The 26,233-nt window shown below is 47.9% G+C and overlaps 1 protein-coding gene across 2 annotated transcripts in view; it reads right to left on the reverse strand.

The window, feature by feature from the left end:
• Nucleotides 1-26,233, reverse strand: part of LOC147115111 (regulating synaptic membrane exocytosis protein 4-like) — a 536,931-nt gene that overhangs the window by 456,708 nt on the left and 53,990 nt on the right. The gene's annotated exons all lie outside the window — the stretch shown is intronic.

A 26,233-nucleotide genomic window follows, 5' to 3' on the forward strand; every position in this document is an offset into this window, starting at 1 on the left:
CCTCTGTGCATGTTTGCTTGCAAACTTCACTGTCAAGTTTTCTAGTAAAATTGTTTCTCGGATGAAAACACTGGGCATGAATTTCCTACAATACAATGGCAGCATCGGAACTGAGGTGGAGCGGGACTTCTGGCCACCTTGAGGTTGCCCTGTGGAATTCCGTCGATTGCAGGCTCAACCAAGTGCTGCCTGATTGAACCCCAGGATACCTTTGTGATGTGCCTCAATAATTCCGAGACTCGAAGGTAGCAGAACAAAACAAGGCTTTTATTAACTTAGAACGAAACACGTAAGCGAGAGAGATGTCGTCCTTCTGGAGACTGGGGCTAGACTGAAGCTAGCTTACAAACGGGGCCAGGTATGGGCGGAGCCCTACACACAGCACATTCCAGCATACAATACAGCACATTCCAGTACACAATACAATGAGGTCTGGGGGAAGGGAAATGACACTGAAACCGATCTCAGTCACAGGCAGTGATGAATGGAAATATTTCATCACATTCACCCCTTCTATAGATTTAGTCTGTTCAGGGGTTTGATAGTCCTCTGCGACCGACGTGGCTGTTGCGGTGCCACGGGTGTCGACTGGGTGTCCCCGGTAGCCTCCTGGGTCTCTGCCGGGGGTGCCGCCAGGGTTGTTGAAGGGGTAGTTGGTGGGGGTGCCGTTGGTCGGTGTTCTTCCGGGGGTGATGAAAGAGTAGTGGGTGGGTAAGAGTTGCTGTGATCGTCGTTGCCGCTATTGCCATGGTTGTTGTCGATGCCGGCTGGGGCGACGTCTTTTATGGACACGGTGTCCTCCCTTCCGTCGGCGTGCCGGACATATGCGTATTGGGGGTTGGCGTGGAGTAGGTGTACTGGCTCCACGAGAGGGTCCGTCTTGTGGCCCCTCACATGCCTTCGCACGAGTACCGGACCTGGGGTGGAGAGCCATGACGGCATGGATACGCCTGAGGTGGATTTCCGGGGAAAGACAAACATTCGTTCATGAGGCGTGGTATTAGTGGCCGTATACAATAGCGACCGTATCGAATGGAGCACATCCGAGAGGACTTCCTGCCAGCGGGAGATAGGGAGGCCCTTGGTCCTTAGAGCTAGAGTGACTGCTTTCCATACTGTCCCGTTCTCTCGCTCCACTTGGCCGTTACCCCGGGGGTTGTAGCTGGTGGTACGGCTCGTGGCGATCCCCCTGGACAGCATGTACTGGCGTAGCTCTTCACTCATGAAGGACGCCCCCCTATCCGTATGGATGTAGCTCGGCATACCGAACAGGCAGAACAGGCTGTTGAGGCATTTAATGACCGTGGCGCTGGTCATGTCTGGGCAGGGGAAGGCGAATGGGAACCGGGAGTATTCGTCCACAATGTTCAGGAAGTAAACATTGCGGTCGACGGACGGGAGGGGGCCCTTGAAATCTAAGCTGAGCCGCTCAAAGGGCCGTGTAGCTTTGATTAAGTGGGCTCTATCTGGGCGGTAGAACCGAGGCTTGCACTCAGTGCAAGTGCGGCAGTTCCTGGTCAGGGACCGAACTTCCTCAATCGAGTAGGGTAAGTTACGGGACTTTATGAAGTGGAACAGCCGCGTGACCCCTGGGTGGCAGAGGTCGTTGTGGAGGGTCTGTAGCCGATCCCCGGTGGCGCTGGCACACATCCCTCGTGAGAGGGCGTCGGGGGATTCGTTAAGGGCCCCTGGCCGGTAAATGATGTCGTACTCGAAGGTGGCGAGCTCGATCCGCCACCTAAGAATCTTATCATTTTTAATCTTCCTCCTCTGTTTATTATTGAATATAAACGCTACCGACCGCTGGTCGGTAAGTAGGGTGAAGCATTTGCCGGCTAGGTAGTGGCGCCAGTGGCGCACTGCCTCCACGATGGCTTGGGCCTCCTTTTCCACGGAGGAGTGTCTGATCTCGGGCCCTTGGAGGGTCCTCGAGAAGAAAGCTACGGGCCGCCCCGCCTGGTTGAGGGTGGCCGCCAAGGCGAAGTCAGACGCATCACTTTCCACTTGAAATGGAGTGTTCTCATCCACTGCCTGTAGCGTGGCCCGCTCAATATCCTGCTTAATGCTTTTGAAGGCGGCGTGGGCCTCAGCAGAGAGCGGGAAAGAGGATGCTTTCAAGAGGGGGCGGGCTTTGTCGGAGTAGTTGGGGACCCATTGGGAATAATAAGAAAATAACCCCAGGCACCTTTTCAGGGCTTTGGGAGTGTTGGGCAGGGGCAGCTCCCGTAGGGGGTGCAATCGGTCGGGGTCTGGTCCGATTTCCCCATTCTCCACCACGCTGCCTAGTATGCAGAGGCGCGTGGTGTTGTAAACGCACTTGTCCTCGTTGTAGGTGAGGTTGAGTTTTTGTGCGGTTTTCAGGAACCTCTCGAGGTTCGAGTCGTGATCCTGCTGGTTGTGACCGCAGATGGTGACGTTGTCGAGGTAGGGGAAGGTTGCCTGCAAGTGGTGGTCATCGACCATGCGGTCCATCTCCCTCTGGAAGACCGAGACCCCATTCGTCACCCCAAAGGGGACTCTGAGGAATTGGTAGAGGCGTCCGTTCGCCTCGAAGGCGGTGTACGGGCGGTCCTCTGGTCTGATAGGGAGCTGGTGGTACGCTGACTTGAGGTTGATGGTGGAGAACACCCGGTATTGGGCAATTTGGTTCACCATTTCTGATATGCGGGGTAGCGGGTAGGCGTCTAGTAGGGTGTACCTGTTGATCGTTTGACTATAGTCGATCACCATCCGTTTCTTCTCGCTACCCCTTACCACTACCACTTGGGCGCGCCACGGGCTGTTGCTGCGTTCAATAATGCGCTCTTTCAGGAGCCTGTCTACCTCGGTCGCGATAAACCGCCTGTCCTCCCAGCTGTACCTCCTGCTTTTGGTCGCTATTGGCCGGCAGTTAGGGGTAAGGTTCGCGAATAGCAAAGGCGGCTTTACCTTCAGGGTAGCCAGACCGCACACTGTGAGGGGCGGCTGGGACCCACCGTACTTGAGCGTGATGCTTTGGTGGTTGCACTGGAAATCCAGGCCCAAGATCACGCTCGCACATAGGTTCTTCATGATTAATACTTTAAAATTATCATATACAGTTCCGTTAACGCACAATTGTACCGTGCAGTAACCCAGAATGGTCGATGTCTGGGTTTTGTCAGCCATAGAGATGGTACCCTGAGTAGGGACCACCTTTAGGGAGAGTTGTTGTGCCAGTTCTGGGTGGATAAAGCTCTCCGTGCTTCCACTGTCAATTAAGCATTTAACCCGGCACCCGTTTACCTCGATGTCCACCATTGATCTGGATAGCGGGTGCGGCCTGGTCTGGTCCACTGTGACCGATGCCACTGTAGGGCCCTGATCGATACAAGATGGCGTCCACGCTGTCTGCTCACAAGATGGCGGACCCCACGAGGTCGGGCAAGATGGCGTCCAAGATGGCCGCTCCCACGGCGCACACGCGGCGGTGGCGGGTTTTCCGGCGGTTGGTTTTCTGGCGGGGTTCCCTCTGCACACCTTCCCGAAGTGCCCCTTCTTACCGCACTTAAAGCAGGTGGTGCCTTTCGCCGGGCACAGGTTTCTGGTGTGCTTTGGCTGCCCGCAGAAGTAGCAGTTGGGTCCCTGACGCGTCGCGGCTGTCGTAGGGCTTCTGGGGGGAGAGCGGGGCCCAGCCGGTGTCGGGCTGTCGGGCGGGGAAGATGCCTTCCAAGATGGCGGCGCCCTCGGTGCACATGTGGCGGCGTGGACGGCGCGGGCTGAAGAGTAGGCGTCCGAGTTTCTCTGGGCCACATCCAGGGATCGCGCGGTGTCCGCAGCCTGTTTCAGGTCCAACCCCGTTTTTTCCAGCAGTCTTTGCCGGATGTAAGTGGAGCTGAGGCCTGTGATGAAGGCATCGCGAACAAGCTCGTCAGTGTACACTGCGGCTTTTACATCTCGGCACTTGCAGTCTTTGCCAAGCATTTTCAGGGTGCTTAGGAACTCCTCCACCGATTCCCCAGGTCGCTGTGCGCGGGTGGCGAGCAGGTGCCTAGCATACACCTCATTCGTAGGCTGCTGGTAATGCACCTTTAAGATGTCGCAGGCGGCCAGGTACGTCTCGGCGTCTTGGATGAGGGGGTAAACCCGGTGGCTTACCCAATTCCGCAGAATTCCGAGTCTCATCCTTGCAGCGTCCGTAGCGTCATTGACGGCTGCGGAATTGTCCAGGAAGAATTCCATACACTCAAACCAGTATCCGAAGCGTGCTGATGCGTCCGGAGCATGTTGATCCAAATCCAAACGTTCGGGTTTCAGGAGTTGATCCATAGTGTTGAAAAATAAGTTAATAAAATTGATGTGCCTCAATAATTCCGAGACTCGAAGGTAGCAGAACAAAACAAGGCTTTTATTAACTTAGAACGAAACACGTAAGCGAGAGAGATGTCGTCCTTCTGGAGACTGGGGCTAGACTGAAGCTAGCTTACAAACGGGGCCAGGTATGGGTGGAGCCCTACACACAGCACATTCCAGCACATTCCAGTATACAATACAGCACATTCCAGTACACAATACAATGAGGTCTGGGGGAAGGGAAATGACACTGAAACCGATCTCAGTCACAGGCAGTGATGAATGGAAATATTTCATCACACTTTGTAGTGCAGGAAGGGGTTTAAGCAAAGGTAAGCTAGTGGCTCTGCTGACCCTCCGTTGCATTCTCTTTATTTATATGGCACTCCTTGATTCATTTCCCTCATGGTGCCAGAGGAGTCAGATGTGAAAGTGGAATCTTACAGTGAATCTGCCGAACTCAGCCCTTCATTACCAAGATTTCGGGGCTCCATGCTCGGAAAAGATACTGGATGTGCATCAGTAACATGGAAGCACTGACGACCATCTCGGAGGATCTGAAACAGATAGTAGGGGTTGCACCAGAATCCAATTCCATCTTCAATGCCCATTACTGAATATAATTCAACAGAATGAGTGCTACCTGGGGTGAGTGGTGGCACCATGAGCATCTGCACCCATTCCCCCTGACACAGAGGCCACCAGATTAATGTGGACACTTTGACCACTGGTCCTTAGGCCTTGGATACCATTTGGAAAGAATGATAGAAAGTGCCTTCCAAGAGCTTTGGGGCAACATCTCTTAGGGTCTGCGGTTCTAACTGATACCATCAGGTCTGCCCTCCCACTGATCATTTGGCACTTATATCCAGGATCCAGCACATGTAGAATGGCAAGAGTGCACCATAATAATGCCACCGTCTCTCCTGATAACAGCTCATGTGACATATTTAGCAAGCCCCCTGATGCCTGCTCATGTAAGTGCCCTTACTGAACCATCGCCCCCTTCAGCAGACCTCTTTTGAGACATCATCGAGGGAGCAGTATGATCTGCACACGCTCGTGGAAGGGTACCTCCTAGTAGGTCTTCTCTTTTGATGTAGCCTTATTCTATGTGCCTCTGTCACTTTGTCTTCCTCCTGCTCCTATTCTGCCTCTATTATAAGGAGATAATGTGAAAGCCCACAGCGAACCCCGTGATAAGAGCTCCATGACATAGGGGTGGGAAGTAAAAGGTTTCTCTGCCCATATTAAGTCAGAATCAAAGCGATGCAATGGCAAATGTATCTGCTCACAAGGTGAAAAACTGGATTGCCAGTAATTCCCGTGGGGGTTCTCCTGATCTCCTGCCTTAACTTCGGTGGAAGATCAGCGGAAACTTCGGAGAAACAGCATGAACGGCCATTTATGTCATTTCTCCAGGGTTTCCAACGATCACATGCTGAAGTCATGGTGGGAGATTGGGGAATCTTTGCATAAATTATACCCCTAAAGACAGTGAAGTAAATCAATCTGCAACAATGCCGAGGACAAGGAAAATTCTAAATTTGTAGTGAATACAAATGGTAAATTATGGGGCTGATTCTCTGTTAAGAACTTCCAAGATTAGATTAGAATCTTTAACTCCCCCTTGTTTTGGTTATATTTACGTGAGATAAACTTATTCTTGTCTTTATTATCACGTACACAACACTGAAGATAAGAATGAATGTGGTCATGTAACGTCTCTAAGTCAACAAGAAACTCTTTTCCAGCATATAATACATAAGGTACAACTTTCCCCAGGAGCTGAAAATAGTTTAATAAACTTTCACTAAACAATTCAAGGTTTTCATGAAACTGTAGCTTCTGATTTTCTACTCCAGCTCTGAAATTCGGGTTGGCATCCAGTGGGATGCTTGCGACTGGTGGGTGTAGATGGCCCCTCCTCATCATATGGGTTATGGGAACCCATAAATCGTTCCTGCCGTCTAGAACTAACCACCTCATCAGCTGGTATAAAAATGGTTAGGCCAAGGAAGGAGCGTTTACGTCATGGCCTGTCAAACTGTTAATCAACCTGTGAATTTTTCTACTACTTTACACTATTCTCCATGGGAAGAGTGTGAAGATAATGAAACAATGCTCTAGCTGAAGAAGCCTTCATCTCCTTGGAGATTTCCTTACCAGCAAGGCAATAGTAAGATATTATGATATTATATAGTACCCAATTAGTTAGGCTGTTCAGTAGGATTTCAAGAAATCTTACCCCAATAGGACACAAAGATGTACTTAGGTTAAAAGATCTTTATAGCTCTTTAAATGTATAAGATAAAGTTATTTTAAAATGCAGTGTAGGCTGCCTTCCATTTCAGAGGTGTGCAAAGCTAGTTAAAAAAGATAATGGGCCAAATCTTCTTGGAAAAATAGTGGCAAATTCATGGTGCACGCTATTATTAATGTGTCAATCAGCCAGTGTGTTCAAGGGAAGAAGAGATATGGTGTGAGTTGCGAATCTCTATAACTTACTGATCAATTTACATCGCTCTGCCATTTGCCTCACACCAATGGCAGCTCACCCTCAATCTCCCAGTTATTTTTAAGAATTTGCTGGATTTGCACATGAATTGCCCATTAAGCTTGCCGCAGAAAGTTAGGGGTCACACTTAACAGCGTAAGTACCCTTTTAACAATGTGATAATTGTTAATGTAGCGCCAATCAACCTCTCTGGTTCAGAAGGAGAACAAGTTAAACTGTTGAGTCTCATTCCTACATGTACTAAATTCTTCTTAGAGATTTAAAACAGTTCTAATTGTAAATTTTAACATTTTTTTCTTACTTTTCATTTCTGTCTCTGTTTTCTCTCTCTCTTAATCCAACCTTTCTTTCCCTCTCTTTATTTCTCTTTCTGTACCTGATGCTAATTCACTGTATTTCCTTCTCCATCGTTCCTCTGTTTCTTTCTCAATCCTTAAATCTCATTGGTTAAGGACCATTGGTCACTAAGGTCCCAGCTGCCCCGTTGCCCTCATACTTCCGGCAAATTACGGTGCAAATTATATTCCAGCTGAAGGATGCAGGAAAATGTCTTACTAACGGCGCATGCCACAAGATGCACCGCTCCAGCAAGATTTGGCTAATATCTGATTTTTCAGAGGTTACAGCAATGTTTAAAAAGGCTCATGGCAAACTTTCCAATTCAACCTTTGTGTTACACATTTTCCTTGTTGAAACTATGGTCATCAAAATGACAAATTTCTAGGTCTCTAATTTTTAAACTGAAAGTAGCCATAGACTTTGCAAGTGAATGCACAATCCATTAAACGATCGAACTTTTCAGCCTCCTTTTATGAATCTAGAAACCATGGAGAAACTCTCCTAATGAAATCTTATCCACAGGAAGACAAAAGTCACTTTAGTTGTGGTATGCAGATAGAAAATGTATTCCGAACGAGTTCAATATTCCAGAAATAGGGTCACAAGCATTCTTAATTAATCTTTTTCATTTAGCATTGTAAATCTTACTTGGGGGACACTTTGAGGAAACTAAAATTGTGTCAACCACAGAAAGATACCAAGATACATTGATGTATCCTGGCCAACAAAAGATTATGAGAATAATCTTATTCCCTTGTGCTTGTATTTCTTTTTGGAGAATCCTTGGAACGAGAGAGGAGAAATCCATTAAGGAAATTCATTTGACAAGTAGAGACAAATAACCAGGAGCTACTTCTTTGTAATGCTGAGTCAATTTCTTTGAGTCTTTGTTAAAAGTTGGCAAAGAGATCAATCTTCAGATAACTTTAGATCTATAAAGGAAGGGTTGTGACATCTGTGTGTAAAGTTCACATGTGGTTTGATCCTCTTCCAACTCAGGTAGTCCAAAAGAATATTGCGCTGAGTGCATCCCTGTGTTTGCAGCACTTTTGGCAAATTTAAAGTTCATCTTTAAAAGAATTTGCATCCTTCCTGATTTGTTTATGATTTTCACCTACCAACTTGCCTAGAGGAACTGTAAGGCATTGGAAACCCATTGGTGTGTTCAGTGTCAGACTTGGTTTAGTGGTAATCTTGCCTCAGAGACAGAAGGTTGTTGGATCAAGCCCCATTCTAGGATGTGAGCACATAATCTAGCCTGACACTTCAACAACAACAGTAATAACTTCATTTATACAGCACCTTTAACGTAATAAAACGTCCCAAGATGCTTCACAGGAATGTAATCAGACAAAAATTGACAACAACAACTTGTATTTATATAGCACCTTTAATGTAGTAAAATGGCCCAAAGAGCTTCACAGGAGCGTTAATAAACAAAATTTGACAGCGAGGAACATAAGGAGATATTAGGGCAAATGACCAAAAGCTTTTACAAAGAGGTAGGTTTTAAGGAGCGCCTTAAAGGAGAAAAGAGAGGTAGATAGGCAGAGAGGTTTAGGGAGGGAATTCCAGACCTTAGCAGCTAAAGGCACGGCTGCCAATGGTGGAACAATTAAAATCGAGGATGCTCAAAAGGTCAGAATTGGAGGAGTGGAGATATCTCAGAGGGCTGGAGCAGATTGCAGAGATAGGCAGTGGCGAGGCCATGAAGGGATTTGAAAACAAGGTGAGAATTTTAAAATCAAGGCGACGCTCAACCAGGAGCCAATGCAGGTCACCGAGCACTCGTGGGCGATGGGTGGATGGAACTTGGTGCGAGTTAGGACACGGGCAGCAGAGTGTTGGATGACCTCAAGTTTACGTAGGGTAGAAGATGGGAGACCGGCCAGGAGTGCTTTGGAATAGTCAAGTCTAGAGGTAACAAAGGCATGGATGAGGGTTTAAGCAGCAGATGAGTTGGAAATTGGCAGTCTTAGTGATGGCGCAGATATTTATTTTTATTTGCTCATGGGATGTGGGTGTTGCTGGCAAGGCCATCATTTATTGCCCATCCCTACTTGCACTTGAGAAGGTGAGCCGCCTTCTTGAATCGCTGTAGTCAGTGTTGTCACGGTTTGGTACAACTGAGTAGCTTGCTAGGCCATTTCAGAGGGCAGTTAAGAGTCAACCACATTACTATGGGTCTGGAGTCACATACGGGCCAGACCAGGTAAGGATGATAGATTTCCTTCCCTAACAACAACTTGAATTTATTTAGTGCCATTAACGTAGTAAAAGGTCCCAAGACACTTCACAGGCGCAATGTGGTAAACCACTTTTATCGTTCACTATCGTTACACTATGGTTATCACTGTTTATATCGTTACACTATGGTTATCACTGTTTACACTGTTGTATCACTACACAAGGTCACCTCTTGTCACGCTGTTATACCTGGGCTGACCACAGCTGACTCCGCCCATGGCTCCGCCTGCTTGCCCAGGTATAAAGGTGGTCAACTGGCTGGTATTCCTCCTTGTTGGACCCGATCACCCACGAGGGTGGGCTCTGTTATTTAGCCAATAAAAACCTATAGTTACTATCTTAACTCGTCGCTTTTCATTGGATGAATTGATAGGTATATCACATTATAAAGGACATTAATGAACCAGATGGGTTTTTACAACAATCCAGTAGTTTCACGGTCACCATTACTGATACTAGCTTTTTATTCCACATTTATTTAATTAACTGAATTTAAATTCCCCAGCTACCGTGGGGGGATTTGAACTCATGTCCAGATAATTGGTCCAGGCCTCTGGATTACTAGTCCAGTAACATAACCACTATGCTACCATTCCCAGCATGTGGTCAGAAGCTCATCTCAGGGTCAAATACGACACCAAGGTTGTGAACAGTCTGGTTCAACCTCAGACAGTGGCCATGGAGATGGATGGAGTCGTGGCTAGGGAACAGAGCCAGTGGCGGGGACCGAAAATAATGGCTTCGGTCGTCCCAATAGTTAATTGGAGGAAATGGATGTCGGGCAAGCAGTCTGACAATTTAGAGACAGTGGAGGGCTCGAGAGAAGTGGCGGTGAGGTAGAGCTGGGTGTCGTCAGTATACATGTGGAAACTGACGCTGTGTTTTCGAATGATGTTGCCAAGGGGCAGCATGTAGATGAGAAATAGGAGGGGACCAAGGAAACATCCTTGGGGGGCACCAGAGATAACGATGTGGGAGCAGGAAGCTCTAGCTTCCAGGTGCATGTGGTTCTGAGGAGGATTGTCAGGTGATTGTCTGGCTATGACTGGATAGATAAGAATGGAACCAGGTGAGTGCTGTCCCACCCAACTGGACGACAGTGGAGAGGCGTTGGAGGAGGATGGTGTGGTCAACCATGTCAAAGGCTGCAGACAGGTCGAGAAGGATGAGGAGGGATAGCTTAGCATTGTCACAGTCACATAGGATGTCAATGAGCCAAAGAAGGAGACATTAGGACAGGTCTTGGTTACAGAGGTAGGTTTTAAGCAGTGTCTTAAAGGAGGAGAGAGAGGTGGAGAGGTGAAGAGGTTTGCGGAGGAAATTCCAAAGCTTAGGGCCTAGGTAGCTGAAGGCACGGCCGCCAATGGTGGAGCTGTGGTCAAGACTTCAGTTACCCTCCTAATCTCTCCCTTCCTAGTTTGGCATCCGTTTCCTTAAACCTACTTGTGAAGTGCCTTAGGACATGCTTTATGTTAAAAATGCTATGTAAATGCAACCTCTCGTTATTGCTGCTGTTGTCATTTCAAGGCATAGCTGCCAATGGTGGAGCGAAGGAAGTGGGGGATGCATAAGAGACCAGAGTTGGAGGAACACAGAGTTCCCGGGTGATTGTAGGGCTGAAAGAGGTTACAGAGATAGGGAAGAGCGAGCTATGGAGGGATTTGAACATGAGGATAAGAACTTTAAAATTGAGGCATTGATGGACCTAAAGGAAATTCTGCCATTGGCATGGATGACTGGGCTCCCAGTGCTACCTACACACACGCACGAGCAGCTGCCCTGTGCCATAATAGATGCCTCCCACCCCGCTACGGTGGGCAGCTAGGACACGCCTCATCCCATATCCCATATACTCTGCCAGGGTTAGAAGCAGAAATCACTGGTGGGTACATTCGACACTTAAACTGTGCTGTTGGCCCAGAAGATTTTTGGCCTCAATCTGTTTTACAGGTGCTCTATCTGGACCATTGAATGACTACTAAAATATAGGGCCAGCAAGTGGCATTTCTTTTTACTTTGCTAAAAGGAACTCGGCTTCGCTTTGAAGAGTGGATGCCTTGTAACTTTAGGAATTGGCCATCCATTATATCGATGGCCATTAACTCTGTTGTTATTATTAATTAAGTTTGAAGGCCACTTCAACTGACTCCTCAAAGAGCTGTTTATCTTAAACGAAGTTCTAGTAGACTCACCTTGAAGTCTGAGGGCAGATTTTCCTGTTGTTATATATAACTATAGAATAGGATACTTTGGTAACCAAACTGCACTCCTACATCGACAGCATCAAAAAACCATTGTTGCTGCAACTTTGCAATTTTATTCACTCGAAAAGTTTGGTCTTCACCAGCGTGCTGACAGGTCCTAGACACAGGCTGTATCAGTAACTTTGAGTGATCTATAAACTTGGCTTGTTAAATCAGATGGTTGCTTATTAGCATCGGAAGGCCTTCAATTAATCTAAACACCATTTCAGAGGAAACAGAATTCTTATCTTGTAAAGGTGAATTCCTATTAAAATATGCACAATAAATCTATCTGAAAAGGATTTCCTGAGTGGTTGCTGGCCTATGAGTGTTTTTAATATCAGAGGCCACAGCAGTGGAAGTTGCCACAACTTTTTCTTTCTTGGAAACAAAGTCAAACTATCATGCTTTTGGTCATCCTTCTGTTGTACCTCAGCAATTTAAATATGTTAGGTTCCAATCTAAAGTCATGAAAGCCTCAATCAAAAGACATTCTGTGACAGATATCTGTCAGTCATGCCGCAGATGGCTGACAAAACGCTGGAAAACATGTGTTTCACAAACATCAAGGTAGCTGAGAAGAAAGAATGAAAGAAAGAGCGAAAGAAAGAAAGGACTTGTATTTACATAATTGAAACAATCATACAAAAATATTACTTTTAGACTGCGATGTTTGTTATGTAGGCAAATCCCCTTCACTGTGACTCAATGTTCTTTTTTGCAAAACTACTTCCCAACAATATCTTGGGGGGGCATCCAAAACATGAACTGTGAAAGCAAGAACTGTCGGTGCCACAGACAGGTTGACAAATCGTTCAAGGTTTGAAATGTGCTACTGCCATGCGCTGACATCCAGAATGAAATGTATAGATTGCTCAGAACTTTTAAGAATAAAGCAATCAACTTTTGATTGCAAATACAAGCTTAAAATTTTAAACAGGAAAAGCTTTTTCCTACAAGGGAAAAAGCACACATAAAAAATCACAGTCTCCTCAAGTGAGGGTGGTTATTCATAGCAACACTGCGATATGCTCATGACCAGAGTTGATGGTAGGAGAAATGAAATAATATGTAGTCTGGGGAGCAGGTGTGCATACAGTGAGGCTCAGCAAGGTGAATTCCAGGAAAAAAATGAAGATAGAGTCCCTGAAGCTGATTTTCCTTGTTGGAACACTAAAAGTTCCACTGGGAAGCAGGGCTACGGGGAGAAAGTGGGGTGATTAGTTTTGGAGATTGCCTGAGCAAAGAGGTGGCATGGACACAATGGCCCTGAAATTAGGATCGGGTGCTTGCCGCGCGTGCAAGCCCCCGATCTGCACTCACCCTGCGCGCCGACATCTGAAGCCCGGGCCTGCTTGCATTTCCTGTCACTGGCCCTGTTCAGATGTCGGCGCGATGTGCTTACCTGATCCAGCGGCGTAGTTAGTGCGATGTGCCGGCTGGGATCAGGTGAGCACTGTGCAGCCAATCAGGGGAGGGGAAACTCATTCATGAGTTTGACAGTAAGAGCTGTCAAACTCATGAAAAGTATGGGCTGCCAAAACACTACTTTAACTTTAAATAAAATTTTAAAAAACATCCCACTGATTATATTAACTGTAAATAAGTTTTTTAAAATGTTTTAAACAATTAATAAATTTTTTGTAAAAAATAATTTTTTTTAAAATAGGGTCTAAAACTAAACTTACCTGACTGTAAATTCTTTAAAAATAACAAACCTGTGGGAAAAAAATTTCTACATTGTACTAAAAGCCCACTTACCTGTAAAACTAAATACTTACGTCTGGTTTTTCCACGCGTAAAGACCGGAGGCCTTTACACTCAGGCAACTCTGAGAAAAAAAAAAGGAATTTCACTGCGCACGCGCTGCCTGTGCAGTCGCGAACGTACTGCCTCTTAACCCCTTGGGTCAGAGGACAGGAAATGCCGGTTTTCAGCGCATGCGCTGTGCATGCTGAAAACCGGCAATTCCTTCGGGCACACACGTGAGTACCCCGTCCTTACTCACGCGTTGTGCCCGGAATTACTGGGCCATTGTGCCAAAGTCTATGCTCTGAACTTCTATGGTTCTATGGTATGGAGAAATAAAGTACCAATTTCAAGCTTAACATCTAACTTACACTAGTACGATAGCAAAATACTGCAGATGTTGGAAATCCGAAATAACAACAGAAAATGCTGGAAAAACTCAGCAGGCCAGGCAACATCCGTGGAGAGAGAAATAGAGTCAACATTTCAGGTCAAAACCCTTTGTCAAGACTCAAAGGGTTTTGAACTGAAACGTTGACTCTATTTCTCTCTCCACGGATGTTGCCTGGCCTGCTGAGCTTTTCCAGCATTTTCTGTTGTTATTTAACATCTAACTTCTTTGTTATGTTGTAATAGGCAGATGTGTGTGCAATGCATGGAGTAGATCTCTAGCCAGATTTGTAATATCAGTTCTTTAAGCAAGGAATTCACCATTCTAGTGACAGGTTACAATGGAGATGATGTTGCTCATGGCAGGCATTAGTAGCTTTACCACTGGTTGCAGTGTTGGAGATATCAATATAATGCAAAATATCAAGGCCTAGAAATTCAGTATAGCCACGTTTGGGGCGCTACAGCCGGGCGTTCGCTAAATTTTGCGCCTAGCGCAACTTAGTGCCACCTTCGCCGATATTCAGTTGCATCGCCCCAAGAGGTTGCTGCTGCGCTAAAGCAGGCGATGCACGACTATCATAAGGCGCTAAGCCGGCGAGCCGGGGCGCTACCACCGAGGGCGGGCGCAGCGCAGGTGTGGCGAGTTGCTGATTGAAGGCAGACACGCTGGCGCCGGTCCGCTCTTAAAGGGGGAGGGTGGATTTGTTTGGCTGCCACGCCCTGCACACTGCAGCCCTGAAGGAAGGCCTGACCATTGCTGCTTGAACAGTTCAACGCCCAGGACAATGGAGAAGGCCAGGGAGAGAGCGCAGCACTTCAGCAAGGGTGACCTGAAGGTATTGGTTGGTGCAGTGGAGCGCAGGCACCTTGTCCTCTTCCCTGAAGGTGGCAGGAGGCCGCTGCCCAACGAGTATCGAAAAGCATGGAGGGAGGTGGCAAACAGGGTGACCTCCAACAGAGTGGTTGGCAGGACTCCTGTGCAATGCAGAAAAAAGTTCAACAACCTCACTCGGGTTGTCAGGGTGAGTACCCTTTCCAGTATCCTCCTCATCCCTGCATGTGCACCTCACTTCATGGCCAAAGGGACCTGAAAGCCCTAATGCCCAGCCCTCATCCAGCAGCTATGGGACTGTCATGAAAATCACTTGCACATTCAGGACTTTACACACTGTCAGGGCTATTCCACCATGGGAGGCAGTGCAGGCAAGATGAGGGCTTCACACTGTCAGGGCTATTCCACCATGGGAGGCAGTGCAGGCAAGATGAGGGCTTCAGACTGTCAGGGCTATTCCACCATGGGAGGCAGTGCAGGCAAGATGAGGGCTTCACACTGTCAGGGCTATTCCACCATGGGAGGCAGTGCAGGCAAGATCAGGGCTTCACACTGTCAGGGCTATTCTACCATGGGAGGCAGTGCAGACAAGATGAGGGCTTCACACTGCCAGGGCTATTCCACCATGGGAGGCAGTGCAGGCAAGATGAGGGCTTTACACTGTCAGGGCTATTCCACCATGGGAGGCAGTGCAGGCAAGATGAGGGCTTCACACTGTACTTAGAGGCCGTCCTTTCTCTTGCAGGGCAAGCTGGCCCACAACCGAAGGCAGCAGCGACAGACCAGGGAGGCCGTCCTGACCTCAAACAGCTCAGCGACCTGGAGCAGCGTGTGGAGCGCATTATGTCAGGCCGGCTGATTGGCCCCGTCACCAGTGGAGATGCTGACCCTGTTCTGGGCCCCAATGGTAAGGGCATCACCTTTTTGACCTCTCTCTTTCCACTTGCGCCTCACACCAGCATCCTTTGCCACTCTCAAACCAATGCAGTGCATAGCAGCACTCATGCCTCCCTCGCTGCCGCCCTGTCCTCACTCTAAAGCAACTCTTGTGCCTCCCTGCTTTCAGATGGTGAATCGCCAGGTGAGGAGGCGGGCCCTCAAGCTGGTACTGTGTCTGAATCGGAAATGGAGGAGAAGGAAGAGGAAGCCGGCCATCAGTGACACCCTCAGCCGAGGCAGCCCATGGCCATGATGGGGACACGTCTTCCCTGGAGGGGAGCAGGGGGGAAGGTTCTGAGGAGAGTGAAGCTCTGGGGCCCAGCGGGCTGCAGCAACGCGGGAGGGGTGGGGAAGGTCGGTGGCCTTCTCCCCGGAGGGTGAGTGCGGCCTCCAGTCCTGCTACGGTGAGCGCAGAGGAGGTGCGGCTCCTTGCTGAAATGGGCGCCCAGGCTGAGCGCAGGCACACTGAGCTCACGGCTGCAGTGGCAAGGATGCCTGACTCCATAGAATCACTGGCAAGGAGTGTACAGGGATTCGGGGCAGCACAGGCCAGGAGTCTGCAAGAATTCAGTGCAGCACAGGCCAGGAGTCTGCAGAACTTCGCGGCAGCACAGGCTAGGAGTCAGCAGGACTTCTAAGCATCACAGGCGGCTTCCAGCCAAGTGCTCAGTCATGCCGTGCATTCACTGGCTGGTGTGATGCAGACACAGACCAGGGCCACACGGGCACTAACTGCTGCCACCCTCGCTGGATCGGCCAGGCATTGCTGGGGCACTCGCCGCGCCGCAGCAGCCCAGCAGTCTGTGCTTCAGCAGATTGCTGCGCATGCTGCAGTGCTGGCCCGTGCGAGTGCCACTGTATCAGCCAACCAGGGAGTGCCTGTGCTCTGTCAGGTTGGCAGCATTCCTGCAGCCAACACTGTCACTCCTCCACTGCAGCTGCCACCACCCGTAGGACAGACTGCTGCCGCCCAAGCAGAGTTGGAGCAGTCAGCAGCTGGCCCCTCCAGGCCCAGAGCTGGTCCAGGCCGACCTCCAAGGGCATCTGCCATCTCACTATCTGACCCTCAGCAGCCTTCCCCCAGCCTTGCTGCAGCCACTGGGGTCCCATTGAGGAGGAGCTGCAGGGCGGGAAGGGGCCACTCGCGGAAGCAAGATGTATCACCCTCGCAGGGGAAAAAGTAGAAGGTGTGGCCAAATTATTTTTTTATATATGAGGCCGAGAGGGTTTTTTTATATATGAAGGCCGAGACTGTTGTGTTCTTTTATATATGAAGGCCGAGACTGTTGTGTTCTTTTATATATGAAGGCCGAGACTGTTATGTTTGTTTTTTATAAAGGCCGAGGATCATGGTCATTTTTGTTTAACTGCTTTTTGCATTTTCTGAAGGTTGTGAGAGCCAGTTATGTCTCTGACTATTTTTTGGGGGGTTTCTCTGAATTAGTTTGTAATGCGGGAAGGGCACAGAGTTTGCACAGTAAAAAAAATTCTTTCATCGCATTGTCCATGATTGCTTTTGGAAGTATTTGTTGCCTTGACTGGCTGAGGGCTTGCGGAGCGGCTACATTCATCTTCTTTCATTGGCACAAGCCATTACCTGAGAGGGGGCCTAGAACCGAGTTGCAACAAGCCGCCGATGGACGGCCCTTGCACTTTGTGCCTCCCTTCCGTGCTGGTGCTCCTCCTCCTCCTCCTCCTCTGGTGGTCCTCCAATGTCTGCTGGCAGTGGCTGAGTCCTGCGGATAGCCAGGTTGTGCAGCATGCAGCACACTACAACGAAATGGGAGATTCGCTCAGGCGAGTACTATAGGGCTCCCCCGGAACGATCCAGACAAGAGAACCGTTGCTTGAGCACGCCGATTGTGTGCTCAATGATGTTCCTGGTCGCTTGATGGCTCTCATTGTATCGTTCATCAGCAGGGGTGCTGGGCGAACAGAGCGGGGTCATCAGCCAGGTGCACAGAGGATAGCCCTTGTCCCCGAGAAGCCAGCCTCCTGGGTGAGACGGGGCTTCAAAAATGTCTGCCACTGAAGTCTGGCGCAGGATGAAGGCATCGTGGCTGCTGCCTGGAAAGCAGGCATTGACAGCTAGTATGAGCTGCCTGTGGTCACACACCAAATGGACGTTGAGCGAATGGTAGCCCTTCCGGTTGCGGTAATCCTCGGCATTCTCTAGAGGTGCCCGCAAAGCCACATGCGCCCTGCACCATGGGGAAGCCCGCTAATGCTGCAAATCCCATTGCACGCTCTTGCTGCTTGTCCAGGGTCATGGAGAAGGAGATGAACTGACGTCTCCTTCTGAAAAGGGCGTTGGTCACCTGGTCGATGCAGCAATGTACCGCGAACTGGGAGATGTTGGCAATGTCCCCAGTAGCGGATTGGAAGGAGCCGGTGGCATAGAAGTCGAGAGCCACCGTCACCGCCACCGACAGAGACGTCCTGCTCCTCAACTGTGGCTGCAGATCTCTGCGAAGCAGGTGGCAGATCTCAGTGACTACCTCCCTTCTGAATCACAGCCTCCGAACACACTGCTCCTCAGACATGTTCAGATATGAGAACTGCTGGCGGTCTACCCTGGGTGGGTAAGGCCTCCTGTGCCAACGCCTGTTGGCCCTTCTCTGTCTGGCTATGACTGGCACTCTCTCACGGCGTCTGTGAGCCCTTTGAATGCAATGCAGTAAGCCAACGTTTCCACCCATTGCAGCCCCCATTATGTTTCGAATCAAGGCTATGGCACTGAAAGTTAAATCCAAGTGCATAACTCTGGCCTGAAGCCAGAAGTACCTGTGCGAGCGTTCAGCCAAACCAGAAAGCTCTCTCCCTTTGTCTCTCTCCAAATATCCGTCTCTCACAAAGAAGGAGTGGAACAAAATGGCTGCCACTTTTACTGCAGGAGGAGTCCCCTTTAAATAGCGCCCCCCGCGCCGACTGGGAACTGTTCCCCTCTACCAGTCGCTGGGGGCGCCAGGCGCACGTAAGGGCGGCGCCACTGAAGTTCCGGTTCGGGGCACACCAAGGGCGTTGCACCATGAAATGACATCAGGATCTGCGCGCGCAGCTGAGCGGGCGCTGCGATTTTGCGACGCCGCTAAATCTTAAGTGAAGTTCGCGAGAGGCGCAGATCACGCCGCGCCCGGGCGCTAGCCGCTTAGTGCCCCACTTCTCCTCCTCCTAAGGCGCTAGCGGCTGGCGCTAACAACTGAATTTGTAGGCCCAAATGTTCAGCAATAATTGAAATGATTTTTTTTTTTATGTATTCATTTATGGGATGTGGGCATCGCTGGCAAAGCCAGCATTTATTGCCCATCCCTAATTACCCTTGAGAAAGAGGCGGTGAGCCGCCTTCTTGAACCGCTGCAGTCCGTGTGGTGAAGGTACTCCCACAGTGCTGTTAGGTAGGGAGTTCCAGGATTTTGAACCAGTGACGATGACGAATCGGCAATATACTTCTAAGTCAGGATGGTGTATAACTTGGAGGTGGTGGTGTTCCCATGCGCCTGCTGTCCTTGTCCTTCTAGCTGGAAGAGGTCGCGGGTTTGGGAGGTGCTGTTGAAGAAACCTTGGCGAGTTGTTGCAGTGCATCTTGTAGATGGTACACACTGCAGCCACGGTACGCCGGTGGTGGAGGGAGTGAATGTTTAAGGTGGTGGATGGGGTGCCAATCAAGCGGGCTGCTTTGTTCTGGGTGGTGTCGAGCCTCTTGAGTGTTGTTGGAGCTGCACTCATCCAGGCAAGTGGAGAATATTCCATCACACTCCTTACTTGTGCCTTGTAGATGATGGAAAGGCTTTGAGGAGTCAGGAGGTGAGACACTCGCCACAGAACACCTAGCCTTTGACCTGCTCTTGTTGCCACTGTATTTATGTGGCTGGTCCAGTTAAGTTTCTGGTCAACGGTGACCCCCAGGATGTTGATGGTGAGGGATTCGACTCTCGCTTGTTGGAGATAGTCATTGCCTGGCATTTGTGTAGCGCAAAGGTTACCTGCTACTTATTAGCCCAAGCCTGAACGTCGTCCAGGTCTTGTTGCATGCATGCATGGACTGCCTCATTATCTGAAGAGTTGCAAATGGCACTGAACACTGTGCAGTCATCAGTTAACATCCCCATTTCTGATCTTATGTTGGAGGGAAGGTCATTGATGAAGCAGCTGAAGATGGTTGGACCTAGGACACTGCCCTGAGGAACTCCTGCAGCGATGTCCTGGGGCTGTGATGATTGACCTTCAACCACCACAGCCATAAATGCTAATGCCCATGTGGTACACGTAACAGAATCCTCTCTTGATTAGGACTTTAAGCCAAAATAAAGCTACCTTGACTCAAGCAGATAATGGCTTAGCAATTGGATCACATAGTACCTGCTTTCAGGTGAAAAACAGGCGCTGGAAGATGCAATATGGCATGCGGTGTGTGTGAGCACTCATTCCACACCGGGAGAGCGCCGCATGCCAAATTGCTTAAGATGACTGAAGGGTGCACGTCTGGCCGTTTTCTAAATTATATCGTTAATGCACAGTGCATGCTGCAGTCAGTTTTGTTGGACCTAAAGCAACCAAACTAGCGGTCCTCAGAAGGACCACTGGAGGCTTCCACAAAAGGGTAAGTATAAAAAGTATTGAAACTGTGGGCCATGGACGGCCATCGCTCACCACCCTCCCGGACTTTCCGTAGCCCTGATGCCAGATCCCCCACCAGGCAACTGTTGCCTCTTGGGGAGCGACTGGTCCCCAAAGCTCACCGGTCGTTGGTCTGATGACAAGAGGACCAATTTCTTGTGGTCCTCTCGCGCATCAGAGTAGAACAAGCTTCAACCGGGTCTCTCACCACTGCCAGTAGCATGATTTGGAGTGACACAATTAGCTGGTCTGATGATGGGGAATGGATTGAACCATTTAGCTGATTCCAAGAATATGGCCGGAATTTTGCCGGTGCTCAGAGGGCGGGTTTGGAGGCGGGTCTGCTGTCAAAATAGCAAAGATTGACAATGGGTAGAAAACCCGCTGTCAGCCCGCCTCCACACGAGTCTCCCAGGTGTCGGGTCTGTCAGCGGAGAACTGACCCAACACCAAGCAGCGTGGGATACAATTGAGCTCATTAAATGGCTTGTTAAGAGCCAATTTAATACTATTTTGAGGATTCCTTCCCATTTTACGTTCTCCCCCATGGGTTACCTGCTGCTTGGGGAACACGCCAGCTCAACCTGGCGTGATTTGAGTCTGCTCTGATGTTTCTGATAAGCTGACAGCTGCAGACATGGTGTAATGGATGCCATGTTGCAGATGGTCAGTTTCAGAGCGTAGAAACTGTTGGTTATTGCATTTGTAATACATATAGAGATTTCTTCAGCTTGCAAGTGTTTAGAGCCAACTATATGTCCAGTGCCACCTCACTGGGAGAACCTCTCTCACCATTGACAGATCGCTTCTATCATCTCACCTGCAGCCGACATCTATTGCAGCAACATCGGTGCCCTCGAAAAATATCAGACCTTGGTCCTCTGAATGCTTCCATGATCAGCCCCAACACCAACAGGCACACCATCATTACCAACAACATCACCAACCTTCTCCGCCATCACCTGATGCTGCACAGGACACAGGGCATCAGCCCCTGACAACATTGCTGCCCGGGAGGCCAGCGATGGCATCACCATGACCAGATTTACTTCACTTGACGCCGTTAACACTGGTTGTCACATGATTGGCCAGGTTGACAACATCCCACACCAGCACCGTGAAGCATCCCTTTAATGTGCAAGCCATTCCATGCACACTCATCACTATAGCGGGGGGTGGGGGGGAGTTATGTCTCAACATTCACTGGAACTCAGTAACACACTTCTCAAGGTGCGCACAGATCTGTCCAATAAGGGGTAGTGTTGGAAAAATAGATTTCACTTTATGACAGCACATTGCCAGAAACTTCACATGGACATTGGCTAAACCTCTCAAGTGCCTACCCTTGTGTGTTGTTAGTTGGTATGCTTGCAGTAGGATGAGGGTGTGAGGGGTGGCTAGTGAGATGGGGAAGTGATAAAGTAGATAGAGGGTTGGGCAGAGGTGCAATGTAAGTTGGTGTGAGTAAGGATGTGCAGAAGGCTATGGAAGGCAGAATGATGGAGATATGTTGAGTGGCACAGCAGGGTGAGTTTGAGTGTGGCTTTGCAGTAACGTTTCGTGATCCACTGAAATCATTGAAAGGTTGGTGCCACTGCAGCCAGGGACACCTAACGACATCCCTGCTTTTGCTTTCCTGTGCAATGTGCAACCAGGCTGCGTTGGTGTTCTGGGAAGGACTCTTCCGCCCTTGGAAGGGAAAAGAACCTCCCTGCATGCTTTTGGTGGAGGAGGGTGGAGGATGTACTATCTTGTGGGGCGCATCCTCCTCAAATGTGTTTTCAGTCTCTATTCTTCCATCCTGTACTGCTCTTCCTCCTCCTTGTCTTCTTCCATTAAAATAGTAAAAAATGGAGTTTCTACTGCAAATAACTGTAGCATATGGAGGGAGTCATTTGAGAGCCTGGGTGCAAGCGTCCACCTTTGTGCAGTGCTTGTCAGTGTTTGCAGCACCTCAATGCTGTCAAAACACTGACAAAACATCTGTCAAACTCAATGTGGCCGTGGTTCCTTTAAGGAAACCAGCTGATGATGTCATCAAATGACGTCATCAGATCCGCTTCCTGTTAACTGGCCGGGAAACCCGCGGGGCGTGCTTAACAAGGCCAATCAAAAGGAAAATCCCTTTGACAGAACAGTTGCAACCAGGATCATGATTGGAACCCGGAAACCATCTCTCCCGCCACCATCCCGACACCGATGATAAAATCGCGGCCTATGAATGAAACAATCAAATTTGCTAACCTTGAGATCAGGAATAGAACAATTCAATGAGTTGATCTGTCAGCTTGGAGCCATACTAGATGCGAGTACAGAATTTACAATTAGGTTTACAATATTAGTGCTCTCTCTCTGAGATGTTTGCATCCACCAAGGCTTAGCACCGACAGCAAAGCCTTGCAATTTCTGCTCGACGATGTGCACTCAGCCAACTTGGGAAATACTAAGGTCAGTGGACAATACAGGCCGCAGGTTGATGAGGTACACATTCACCTTGGCATCCCTGTAGAGTAGCAGACAACTAAGAGCCTCCTCACCCTTCAATGTCTACTTAATCTTTAGGGGTTATGATCACTCATTATTAGGTTATGAGCTCTTTCCTGCAGGTCCATCAAGCACTTTGGGGAACTGAACAACTTGATCAAGTTGTATGTCTCTACTCGCTTCTGCCTGGCTGTCATGCCAAACTGAATGAAATGTGCTGCTCTCCTAAAAATGGTGTCAGTGACCCAATGAATACATGCCCAGTTGGCACCCTGGGTGATATTACAGATCCTCTGTTGCTGCATAAAAGGACCTGGTGGCATAAAAGATAACTCCAGTGGTAACTTGTGTGGGTAGAGCTGTCCAGGTGGCACAGCTCTCTTAAAGCCTTAGTGAAGAATGCAGAGCTCCTCACTGAGATCTTCAGAACATTTGGGTGGCCAGTAAATTATTTTGGTGGAGGGGGGTGGAGGATGTACTATCTTGTGGGGCGCATCCTCCTCAAATGTGTTTTCAGTCTCTATTCTTCCATCCTGTACTGCTCTTCCTCCTCCTTGTCTTCTTCCATTAAAATAGTAAAAAATGAAGTATCTACTGCGAATAACTGTAGCTCAGAACCTCTTTCTTCGTATAGGAGCTAAAATGTCTTGGCCTCACAAGGTGTCATAAGTAGGGTCAGCTCTGTCCAGGTACAAAGCAAAAAATATCTACTCTAAATGCTCTCTCATAGGTTCAGCAATCACTTTTAAAGCTTCTCCAGGCTTAAGGCTCCAAAGTAAAGCATTTCCGTTACTATCAGCTGATGCTGGCAACTCTTTTATCTCATCATGAATGACCGTTGGTGCTGATTTGAAGCACTGCTATGAAGTTTCAGGTCATTTCCATATATTATAATGAGCTCCCAGCAGCATCGGTGTGTGACAGTAAACAGCAGTGCTGCCATTATCAAACTGAAACCTGCCGTAAGAGAGTCCCAATCCAGAATCCACCACAGGAAAATCCTGTTACGCTTGACCTACGGCCAAACTCTCCCCAAAGCATGAGTCAATTTTGGGTCAGTGATTGTAAGCAGAGGGAAAACATGTGTATGTCCGAATCAGGTAGTCTGATCTAATGGAGATGCATGGGGCAGATTTTGTCTTTACCGCTTGGGCATGAAGCATTGTCTGGGCAGAGTGCAATTAAGAAAACTGGGTGGAAAGGATTGGCCGCCATACCAGAACCCACCTGAATTTTCTCCTTGTTTACTACCTGGATATTGTTTAATGCCCAGGGGGCAACGTCATAAATCAAACCCATGGCCTCATATCGAAGATGCACTAATCTGATCCCTACCCAAGCTCCTCCAGTAAAATGATTTCACCAACACCAACACTAAAGAGTGCTCCACAAGTCCAAATAGATATTTTCTGAAATGTGCTGACTCCAAGCACAATCTTGAAATTTTTATTTATCTGGAGAGGAGAACCAGAAAATAGCAGAAAGGAGCAGAAATGAGATCAGAGGACAGAGAGATATAAACAGCAGTAAATTTAGAAATATCCCAAAAATTGCAGGGACCAGATTGAGGAAAATAACAAATGTGATGAAGGAGGTATTGAATTGTATGTACGTCAATGTCCATAGTATAACTAATGCAGTTGGTGAGCTGCAGGCACAAGTTGCCACATGGGATTATGACGTGGTTGCATTAACAGAGACATGGATCAAACATGGCCAGGAATGAGCTCTTAAATTTCCTGTTTTACTAATATTCAGGAATGATAAAAAAGGAAAAAGTGGAGGGGGCATGGCAGTATTGATTAAGGATGATGTTACAGTTCTAAATAGAAAGGATGTACTAGATGGTTCTAGGCCTGGATCTATTTGACTTGAGTTGAGGAACAGAGGGAGATCTGTTACATTGTTGGGAGTTTTTTTTTATATAGAGCTCCATCCAGTGAGAAGGAGATAGATGAGCAAATTTGTCTGCAAATTTCAAAAGTGTGTAACAAAAAAAAAGTAATATTTGGAGACATTAATTCCTTAATATAGACTGGGAGAAAAACAGTGCTAAGTGTAGGGAAGATGAGGAATTTCTGATATGAGTACAGGAGAACTTTCTCAATCAATATATCTCTAGTCCAACAAGGAAGGAAGCAGTGTTGGATCTGGTTCGGGGAAATGAAGTAGGTCGAGTGGAGTGTGTTACAGTAGGAGATCATCTAGCTAACAGTGACCACAACATAATGCGGTTTAAAGTAATTATGGAAAGAGACCAGCAAACATTGAAGGTAAAAATGCTAAACTGGGGAAGAACTAATTTCAGTGATTTAAGGTGGAATCTAGCACAGGTAGATTGGAAAAGGCGATTGCAGGGTGAAGCAGTAACAGAGCAATGGAGGGCATTCTGGGAAGAGATAGCTCAGATACAAACTAGGCATATTCCTTTGAAGGGAAAGGTAGTGCATACAAAGCTAATATGCCCTGGATGATAAAGGAAATGATAATTCAAATAATACAGAAAAAGGAGGCTTATGACAAATGTCCGGAGCAAGATTCAGTTACTAACCAGGAAGATTATGGGAAGTACAAGAGGGAATTGAAAAAGTTACTCTGGGAGGCAAAGAGAAGTTACAAGAAAAGATTAGTAGGCGACATTAAATTGAACCTAAAACCATTTTGTAAACATATAAAGTGTAAGCGGTTAGCTCGGGAAAAGGTTGGGTCTATTAAAGTCCAAAGGGACGTCATATATAGGCAGTGGACAAGACTAAAGTATTAAATGAGTACTTTACATCTGTCTTCACAAAGGAAGTGGATGATGTGAAGGTTACACTAAAAGAGGAGAGGGAAGTTATTGACAGGATAGTAATATAGTGATATAGAAGATGTACTATAGTGATATAGAAAGTTGGTAAGTCACCTGGTCCAGATGGAATGCATCCTAGGTTGCTGGTAGAAGGAAAAGTAGAAATAGCAGAGACTTTGGTCACAATCTTTCAATCCTCATTGGATACAGGAGTAGAGGCCAGAGGACTGGAAGGTTGCTAATGTTATACCACTATTCAAGAAAAGGGAGAGGGATAAACCAGGAAACTACAGGCCCGTCAGCCTAACATCAGTGGTGGGGAAGTTATTCAAAACCATTATCATGGATAAAATAAACTTTCATTTGGAAAGGCATGGGTTAATCAAAGAGCGCCAGCATGGATTTGTTACAGGCAAAACATGTCTGACTAACTTGATTGAATTCTTTGATGAGGTAACAGAGAAGTTGATCAAGGTAGTGCAGTAGATGTTGTTTATATGGTCTTTCGGATGGCATTCGACAAAATGCCACATAGGAGGCTTATTAAGAAGATCGAAGCCCATGGAATTAAGGGGAAAGTGGCAGTATGGATACAAAATTGGCTCAGTAACAGGTAGCAAATAATGGATGTTTTTCAGACAGGGAAAGAAAGACTTGCATTTATATAGCGCCTTTCACGACCACTGGATTTCTCAAAGCGCTTTACAGCCAATGAAGTACTTTTGAAGTGGAGTCACTGTTGAAATGTGGGAAACGCAGCAGCCAATTTT

The sequence above is a fragment of the Somniosus microcephalus genome, chromosome 7 (genome assembly GCF_052327205.1).
Source record: "Somniosus microcephalus isolate GS21.2 chromosome 7, FLI_Smic_1.0, whole genome shotgun sequence".
Classification (NCBI taxonomy): Eukaryota; Metazoa; Chordata; class Chondrichthyes; order Squaliformes; family Somniosidae; genus Somniosus; species Somniosus microcephalus.